The following is a 10,534-nucleotide window of genomic DNA, read 5'->3' as shown; positions in this document are numbered from 1 at the left end:
AAGACATGTGTGCCTGTCATACAGGCTGTAGCTCTGGAGTAATGTGTTCTACCATCTGTTCTGTCATTATCTTGAACCGTTTCCCTGATGGCAGCAATTCAGATGTTGCAGTCAGGTTGGGTGTTGTCCTTGCTTATACTGGTTGGCCTTCTTGGCAAGTATATTAGCTAAGATGATTTCCATTTGAGAACGCACCATTCCATCCTAAACTGCATTCACTTTCTTCCTTGTAGGAATGCATCAGAATGATCTTCATTCTGATTGTAGAAATTTGAAATTGTTTTCAGTGAAGTAAAATTTTCTGAGGAAAGTTCCATTGTTTTAAAACAAGCAGCAAGATCTGTGTCCCCCGTGCTTTTGAGAAAGTTTGTTATTTTGAGCTGTTGTGGACAAGAAGGTTTCCCGTGTAATTTTTTTTTCTTCTGAAAGTCAGTGGTTAAATCTTAATTTATTGGTGTAAAAAATGCCCTGGCTGATAATACACCTACATTCTTGAAGCCCTCATTCTTATCTGAAATCACACTAACTGTTATTGGCAACATTTCCTACCCTTCTATATAATGGGCTGCAGCCATTTGGGAAGAATATAAGAAACAAAAAGCTAAGCAAACATTACTGGGGGGTTCCTGTATGCAAAATGAATTAAAAAGCCAGCATTTATCTTGGCTGTAACTGTTAAAGAGTAGGTGGCAAGTTAAATTGTGAAAAAAAATAAACACGTTTTTGACTGAAGTATCACAGAATTCTGAATATTTGTGACATAAATCCAATTTGTTAAACTCACAGCCCAATTTTGTGTGCATGGCTTGAAAAAATGTTCTTTCTATAAATATAACATTCTGAAAACAGTACCGTACTTTTACAGAATGGTAAAAAAATGAATGTTTAATGGTTGACAGAAAAGTAGCATGTTTTTTTTCTGTAAAGTGATTTTTTTGTTGTTGTTGTTGTTGTTGTTGTTTAGTTTCCGGCACTTGCATTGTCATAAATTCATTCTTGATCTTTGACAATACGAGCAATAAAAAAGTTTAAAAAAAAATAATAATCTTAACCAGGATTTTATCTGGGCCTTGTGCTTTGAGTTTTTTTTTTAATCTAGACTCACTAGATAGCCAGTTGATGTGGTTCAGGCAACTGGTAAGGATGCCTATTGGACACCTCCCTAGGGAGGTGCTCTAGGCATATCTGACTGGGACAAGACCGTGAGGAATACGTAGGACATGCTGGAGAGACTGGSTCATCCTCTGGCCTTGGAAGGACTTGGAATCCTCCCAGAAGAACTGGAAGAGGTGGCTGGGGAGAGGTCTAGGCCTCCTTGCTCAAATTGCAGCCTCTCGGGACCTGAATCTGGAACAAGCAGTAAATAATGGATAGATGGATTTACAGGCAGGAAAGGTTGCCGTTATTTTACTTACTTTGTTTTACTAACATGGTAATAAATTGTATAATCAAACTCTTTGAGTAATCAGTTAAAACATTACACACCCAACTTGAACCAAGGGTATCAGCTGCGTTACTTATGCAGGGAAAAGAAACAAACTAAAAATTTTGGCAGAGTGCAACATATTTTCATATTTCTTGTGATTTTCTCCTTGCTTTCATTTTTCATTATATATTATGCAGTATAAGCAGGTTGTTCAACAGTAATTATTGTCTATGTGAAACACAGTAACTACTGAGCTTTATGCAGTCATGTGGAATAAACTAAGCATCAAATTAAGGGTTTTCGCCTCAATGATTTTTTGTGATGAAGTTGTTTGAGTTACTGCTAGTCAGAAAACACTAGCATCAGCACATCAGCTGATTAAGCTCCAGAAGTGAGCAAAGACCTGGTTCAGCATTTACAACGCTGTGGTGGCATTATTTAGCAACACAGTAATGTGATAAATTGGTGCCTAGATGTTATTACTGCAAAAGTTATAAATGATTCTCAATTTACTGTTTATTTCTGTGTGAGTGTCTTTGCACAGTTCTCAACAAAGTTCAAGCCCAAGAACTGTCTCAAAAATGTGTGCCAGGACTTAAGGCCTGTTCATGCTTCAAGTCACACATTCTGCTCACCCAGCCGAGTGACCAAAACTTGTGTAACTTCAGTCTGCTATCCCCAGTGAGACACTTCGTGTGCATTGCTCCAGTCAGAACTCTGTCCTGCAGACCTTGCAGGTCACAATGTGTGATTGGTCAGAACTTTGTGGGCATACATGTTCGTGTGGAGCAGGACAGCGCTGCGGAGAGGCACCCAGAGCAGTGCATATTTCCGCATGTTTTTTTTTTTGTTGTTGTTGTTGAAAATGATTTGGTCTCACAAGCCAATTAAGTTAGCAAGATGCACAGCTTTGAGGAGCAGCTGGTCTGATCCTGTTGAGCATGTGAACACGCAACCAACGTTCACTGTCTCTTTTCAGTTTTGCTCTCAAGATGAGTGAAAAAATAAGAAACATCTGTATTGCTATCACCGTTGTTTAAATGCCTAACATTGAGCTGTGCTACACTTGGCAGGTAGAAGAAGAAATTATAATCATTTATCCCCCCGCCGCATCTAAGGCCTGCTTATATTCGATCAGAAAAATAAATAAAAATGGACTGTACTTATATAGTGCCTTTCTATCCAACCAGGATACTCAAAGTGCTTCACACTACAATCGGTATGTTATGACTGACTTGAGCTTTGTTGTTTTGAACCCCAGGTGCAGGACTGACTGAAGGTGGCAAAAAGTTGCAAAAGAGGCTTTTTTAAAGCAAGAACCAAAAGTGCTGACGTGGCAGCAAAATAACTTACAAAAATCTTGGCTTAGGACGAGAACATGAACAGGCAACAACAAACAAAGCTATGACACAAACTGAGGACACAGAACAGATTATAAAAGATAACATATGAGCTAAAACAAGAAACACTTGGGGAAGAAACATGAGGATCAGGTGTGAGTGGGCGGGGTCGAGCAGAGGCAGACAGGATGAAAACAGAGGGACATGACAGAAAACCAGAATAAAGTCAAAATAAAACATGAAACCAGACAGAACATAACATGGTGCCCTAATTTRCCCATTCACACATCACTCCACTAGATCTCTCTACACAGCTAATACAGGTAAATCAATCTGTAGAGACTAATCAGYGCCTAGATCACACTCCTAAACTGATAGGACACACATCAGAGGCTGTGGATGTGCAGTGTCTTGCCCAGGGACACTTTGACATGTGTCAGAATAGCAGGGGATCGAACCACCAAATCTTGCATTAATGGAACGAGTGTCCTTTTTTTATTTTTTATTTTTTTTTAGGATGGCCTCCCTTCTCCCCTTATAGCCATCCCCTCCACACCATTATGTTGGTTTATTTTTTTTTTTTGTGAAGAGAAAATAGAGAGAGAGAGCGAGTGTCCTAACAACTTATCCACAGCTGCCCAACAAGGCATCCAGAATTACATAATCTCCAATCTGCTATCTTATATCACATTGAAGTATAAAGCAAGCATTTGTGGCTGAATTTACAGGGGTTAGACCAAGGGCGGAGTGGGTATTCGGGACAATTGGGACGAATCCCGCTGGGCCGGACCATTAATGGGCCGGTCCGATGGGCGCAGTTAGGACGGGGATGATAGGACGAAAAAAAATCTCCGATCAAAACTGATGATGAACTTCTGTTAGTTCGCTGACGCTCCCACAGAGCTGCAGCGGCAAAGAGTCCGCTCCCCCCTCCCTTTTTCATACACAGAGCTGGAGGAGCAAAGACAGCCCGCTCCTCCCTCCCTTTTTCACACAGAGCTGAAGGAGCAAAGACAGCCCGCTCCTCCCTCCCTTCCTCCTTGTGACAGAGAGGAGCGGTGTGGCACACACAGTCAAGAGTTTATTCTTGTGGGGACTTTGCATTGACTTCCATTCATTTACCRGTCATTTCTACATCCCAACCCTGACMCACCAACAGTATTTTCCCCAACGGGGACCGGGCTTTACTGGGAAAATGGTCCCCACCAGGCTGCAAAAAACCTGTAGGCGCACACACACACACACACACACACACACACACACACAGGCTGTGCACGTTGCGTTGAGCTGCCTTCTGCAGCATACAGTTACAGGCTACAACTGGAAGAGGTAAGACTCCTCTGATAATGTCCAGCTTTAGTAAAACTGTAGTCTTTACAAAGAACCAGAAAACAAATCAAAATTTCCCCACGACACAGTTTTTTCTACCAAAACTAAGTGCCTTTAGTTAGTCCAGGTGATCCATTAATGTTAGCTATAATTTAAGTTCAGTGATGAGTTTGAATCTATTATTGAGGTGTTTTTAATCAGTTAAACTCTATTTTAATGACAAGAATAAGGAAACTGAAGCTAGCAAATTACAGAAATTGGTAAATTCAAACATTTAAAGTAGCACTGCTTGTATTATTAGCAATAATAAAATGTTTATTTTTTTAGAGTTTCAGTATTTTCTGCATAAAAACAGTGCTTCATGGGCAGAGAACTAACTTTTAACAATGGGATCATGGAAAGAACAATAGGTCATCTGCTAATTTATTCATGTTATTTCATGATATTTTCTTGACTCTTTGCTGACTTCAGGTGGCAGTAAAAATAATCCAATACTTCATCAATACTTAATCCATYAATATTTAATCCATGTCCATGTCTGTTGATGAGCTGAGAGTCAGAGGCAGATTCAGCAGGTAGAGTTCTGTCAGGTGAGCGGTGAAGGTGCTGGGCAGGTGTGAATGAAATATAAAATAATTACTCAAATTAATATTTATTTTGAGTACATTCTAGTCAGCTGTGTGAACTTAATGAAATAAAATATGGATCTAAAAGCACAATCTACAGCATGATTAACACCTTTAAGTTTTTTTTTTCTAGAAAGTGGTAGAAACTGTTTTTCATAATCATATTTTCCTGGTTAAATAAAGGTCAATAAATAAATCTGTCAATTCATCCATCATTACATCTCTGATCAGTTCCAAACATCCATGTATCAGTTTTTCTTAATATTTACAGGATGATAAAACTGATTAAAGTTATATTTTATATGACCACTGTTTGACACAGTGTCATTATGGTAAAAGGCTGCATGATGTCATGTCAGTTTGTTATGAGTAGACCTGTCATTTAATCAGAAAAATAAATGCCCCCTTCATTGTGTAGTTAATATTTTAAACATGCAGATGCTTGGTACAATGACATGTTACAAATAAAACTAAATCAAGAACAAACAATATAAAGTAAAATTCTCCTCTAAAGTCATTGTTTGGGATAAATTGTCACCTTAATTTCATTATCTGAGCCACAGCAGTGAGTTTATAAACAGGATGATTCAACTAGAATTTGTCTCTAATTTAGTTATTTTATCAAGTGTTTTTTTATGTAAGTAAAAGTATTGTTAGGAACCTGGTAAAATGCACCAGAATGCAGGAAACTGCATCTACTAGTTTCTAAATTTTGTGGGGGAGGACCCCCAGACCCCCACTGGGCCTCACACACATTCCAATGCTTCTGATGCTCATTGCTTAGCATTAGAGAGAATAAACCAACACACCTGTAGCGCACCACCTGTGTACTACAAAACTGAACTGTGTTCTATGAAACTAGTTGATTGTCAAACTGTACTCCTGAGTTTAAAGAGCTGCTACAGTACATAGTATTATGCAGGCATGATTGAGTACACATTATGGCACCACAGCAGAAATATTTACTTTATTGTTTATGAAGGGTGAAGAGGCAGGTTTTGATTGGTGAATAAAAAAATACAAAAAATATTACATGCTAGTGCTATATATTTGCCTAATTTTGTATATGTACAACAATTGGGCCGGTCTTGGCCATTGAAGTCCCGGGCTGAAAAGTTTCCCCACTCCGCTCCTGGGTTAGACAATGAAACTGAAACACCTGGTTTTAGACCATAGCATTCCTTTCAGACAGCTTCCTCTTGCATCCACAGTTAATCCTGTTGGATGTGGTTCATCCTTCTTGGTTGTATGCTGACATTACCCTGGATACCGTGGCTCTTGATACTGTACATCACAAATACTTGTTGTCTTGGTCACAGATGCACCAGCAAGACGTGTACCAACTATTTGTCCTCTTTTGAACTCTGGTATGTCACCCATAATGTTGAGTGCATTATGATATTTTGAGCAAAACTGTGCTCTTATCCTGCTAATTGAACCTTCACACTCTGCTCTTACAGGCGCAATGTGCAATTAATGAAGACTGACCACCAGGCTGGTCCAATTTAGCCAAAAAACCTCCCACAGTAAAATGACTTCCAAACAGTGGGGCACTGCATCTGATAAGAGTGTGTCTTGCAATTTGGGAAAAAAATCTTAAGGATTATTTTTAATTTCATGCAATATGATTACATTTGTGATGTGATATGTGTATGATGTATGATGTTACTTTATCTCACATGCTATTTCTTTGATGTAATGGCTAGCTAATAAAATGTGTTTATCCATTAAAGGTGTGAGCTTATATGTGTTGAGCTTTTATCTTGTAAGCTCATGTCAGGGACATGTTCACCCCACTTGTTTTCTCCATTCAACTGTCTTTAATGTTCCCAGACTTTCAAAAGATAATAAAGTAGTGAGGACTAAGGAACTCTGTAGTAGTGCCCAGCAATGATCAACAACTGAGAATAGTTTTATAAACTGACACTCTTGTGGTTTGAATTTATGCTGCTTCAATCTTTCTGACATACTTTTGGTTCCATCAGCCACAAGAATAATTTGTGTAAACACAGTTGACTGCATCTGTGCAGTAGTGCGTACCAGTCATACATATATTTAACTCAATATAGTTCTTGCTGATGGCTCCCCCGTTCAGGTACATTAGTCAACACATTCACCGTCTTTGGTCTGTTACTCACTTATAATTGTCTTGTGAGCCACGTGTAACTGTGTGCTGAACAAACTGCATGCAACTTTTGATTTTAGGCAAACTGCCACCATTTCAACAAATGCACTTGAACAATTTTCTTTCACACTTACTGTTGTTTTTGCAGGAGAGAATCTGCAGGCCACATTTAACAATTCGTAGAAAGGTTCAATGCTACTGTGATGTGGTGATTTCTTTTTACTGGATTTCATTGTGCTTTTTTTTTCCTTTTTATTCCTAAGAACACTGCCTCCAAGTTTGGCACTGGTTTTTACTGCCTTTTCCTGTCGGTGCCTAATGCTGGGAGTGGAGCATCCCTGTTGGCAGCTTCAAGTGCTTGGAAATGATCCCAAAACAGGTAATTAAAAACTAACTGGTGGGCGTATCCAGTTTTCAAATAAGCAAATAACTGAAAAATCCTTCTTGATGCCATGAGCTGCAATTGTTTGCTTGTTTTATGTGGACATTTTAACAACCATACAATACAGTTTTGTAAAAGAATCCAGGACTCAATAGATGCTATACATCTTTACCAGCTTGAGAATATTTGTGTCAAATTAAGTATTAATATCCTTTCACATAACTGCTCTGGGAAATGATCAAACATATGTGGCAAACATTTCACAAGTCAATAGAAAGGAACATACTGGTATTGACACTGTTGTGTTGACTACAATTTCCTCATAATAGACATTACCTCACTGTTCATTCGGATTGAAAATTTGGGCACACACATTTTTCAGATAATGCTCGTTGTTAAGTCAATCATCTCTGAAGCCCTCTGATAACAACCAGCTGCTTTTTCCATTTGCCTTAGGACTGATGGAGCTCTGTCTTCTTAGTCATCCAGCTTTAAGTCAGACACCTGTGCGATTTGCTTAGTGTTGTGTTCAAATAAKCTAACATTAGCAAAACAAGTTAATAATAATAATACATTTCAACATACTTATGCAACCAAACATTAAAATGTTCAGGAGAAGGCTGCACAGCGTGATTCAATTTAGGTTACAAACCATAAAAAAGTGCTACTAAAAAGTTACATACAACAGCTGTTACTACAATCTGTGTGCAAGGCAGCCATATTGTATTTTGAGACTTTGGTTGGTAAAAACATTTTGACTTTCTCATTCTGAATTTCACTTTACTACTGTGGTGAATTTTCAGGTGTGTATGGCCCTTTAATACGGGAGCGAGCAGCGGGCACGCTCACGCTTCTCTCAGGGGCAGAGCTTCAGTAACATCGAGCTGTGTGGACGCGCTTTCTTGTCTCTYGTAAATAAACATGTCCAAAGCTGAAGAAATAGTCTTTTCGTCATTCAAATGTTAGACTAGAGTTTTATTGACATTCGACCCAGGAACCAGCCGACAGCCGCACCAGYCACAGCACCAGCCGAAAGCAGTCGGGAGCACACGAGGGAGAGAGAAGACTCTAGCAGCTGACAAAGCCGAACCGAACCGAAACGGAACCAGAGACCAAACAGAGACACTACAGAATGGCGTCACGAATTTTAGGTCTGTTTTGCATTTAATATTTGTTAAATGCAGCTGTGAGCCTGTACGGAGAGCGTGGACCATACGTGAAGAGTTTCAGATTGTTTCTGTGTCTCTTTCGTTTCTAGAATCAAATTTCTTTGTCATGCTAGCGTTTATATTTCTGTTTTTGTGTATTTGTGTTTTTATTGGGGTTAAAAATAGCGTTTATCGTCGAATTAAGTAGTTCCGAGGAGAACAAAGGCTTGAGCTGCAGAGAAAAGGGGGGCTGCGCAGCACATGTTCTGGGTGTGGCGTCGCCYATGTTGTGAGMGYGAAARYRTGCTCTGCAGTGACGGCAGATGTCGTAAATCAGCTTAACTCAYGATAAAACTGTTCCTTTTAKGTTTTAAAKWGTCAAGCWGTGGTGTTTCCTAATTCGGGACBGGAAAAKGCATGTAATTCCGTCAGATTCAATTTTTACAAGAGGTAGCAGAGTTTTTATGCCGAGGTGCAGAAGAGCTTAGATATAGAGGGCAATCACTGCCACATTTGTGTTGAGAATATTAAATTTAAGGATTAGAAGTGCAGCTACAGAGTAAAAAGCAGTGAAGAGTGAGATTACAGACGTCTCTCAGTATTGACATAATAGTTTAAAGGTGTCTGGCCAGTTTTTGAAGGAAAAAATAGAGAAAAGGAATCCAGTTTATGTTTCTTAAATTTTTATGTTTGTCGTCTGTTATTGTTATGTTAGTTAGTTTGTTTCTGTGTTTAAAAGCTTGATTTAGTGGAAATTTGAACGAAGGCCGTTCAAGATTTAAAAGAGGGGTGTGGTTCAAGACAGTTCTTTGTCTTGTCCAAACTGAGTTATGGCGTAGGTGGGGGTAGCTGTGGTACAGACATCTGGTTTACATTTTTTTCTACCTCTCACTTCCTGGAGATCTGGCTTTGTATTGTTCTTAGTGTGTCCGACCCTTGCTAAGCTAAGCTGTTGTATTAGTTATTTTTTTTGACAGTGTTTCCCGCCACAGAGATAAAGTGTGTGGTCTCTGGTGGTTTATGTAAAAGTACGTACTTTGAAGTATAAGTGTTGAGATGCGCATCTCTGGTTAAGTGGGGTTAACCGCACCACCGTGGTTAAATTGAAGGATCKGCAGGGAGACGTCCTTTTGTCATCCTGTTAGCTGYGGGTAAGAAGCAGGTTGAGAGAAGCTGTTCAGCTTTGTCATTTTTGTTAGCTCACCCGGATAGGATTACACGGTCACAGTGACTTTGAGGCCTGAGCACTGTATAAATCCGATGGAAAAAGGTCGGGGAGTTAGCTAAGAGGCTAGGTGATGAAGGCTGTCTCATGTAGTTTAAAGGGAGACATGTCAGGAATTTTTTTGTTATTTTTTTAAAGCTCTGTTAAAGCAAGGAGTCCAGGCCTGTGTGTGTTTATGTCCTATATGTGTGTTTCTGTGTTAAATGTGGAGTTTTTGTTGTTTTTCTGTTTTTATTTGTATATTGACTTGCCAGTTGAGCTGCATTCCACTGTGGGGTGATGCAAAGTTTTTTTTTTTCTCTGGCTGAGAGTTCCCTTTGTCTTGTCTTAGCAGTGATTTACGACAGAGGGGGGTTGGTTTCCCTGATGCAGCCTGTGAAAAACATCTGGACTTGTATTAACCTGTTTTTTTTCTCTCTATGTGTTTCTTTTTTTTTTTTGAGCGCCTCCTGCTGGTGAGAGAGATAAACTACTACTGCAGGAAGGAAGGGTGCTGCTCAAGTTTCTTTAAACAAGGCGAGTAATCTGTTTTATCCACAAAACTAAATAAAAACAAACAATAGAAAAGTGAGAAACAAAGCAGTATTTTATTTTTAGTCATTTTTTGAGTGTAAGTGACCGTTTAAATTTCATCTCACGGTCAAGGGGGGTGTAGGAACTATTCGGTGTTTGTTTTTTGACAAAGAACAATGTTAGTGATGATTGTGATAAGATTTGAATAAGCAAAGAACAGTGAATTTTTATTTTTGGCTGAGTGAAGAACCTGAGAAGAATTTTGAAACATTATCTGCTGAGAGTGAGTACAGAAAAGCTTCAAGATGCCTCCTTATTTTTCCAAAGAGGATTTCTACCAGCTTATCCAAAAAGTGACAGTCTTGGAGCTCAAGATTCATTGTTTAGAAGAGATGAATGCTTTGGAGGACTCAACAAGTG

This window comes from Austrofundulus limnaeus, unplaced genomic scaffold, assembly GCF_001266775.1.
Source record: "Austrofundulus limnaeus strain Quisiro unplaced genomic scaffold, Austrofundulus_limnaeus-1.0 Scaffold132, whole genome shotgun sequence".
Lineage (NCBI taxonomy): Eukaryota > Metazoa > Chordata > Actinopteri > Cyprinodontiformes > Rivulidae > Austrofundulus > Austrofundulus limnaeus.
The sequence above is the reverse complement of the archived record's forward strand: the minus strand, read 5'-3'. Positions refer to the sequence as shown.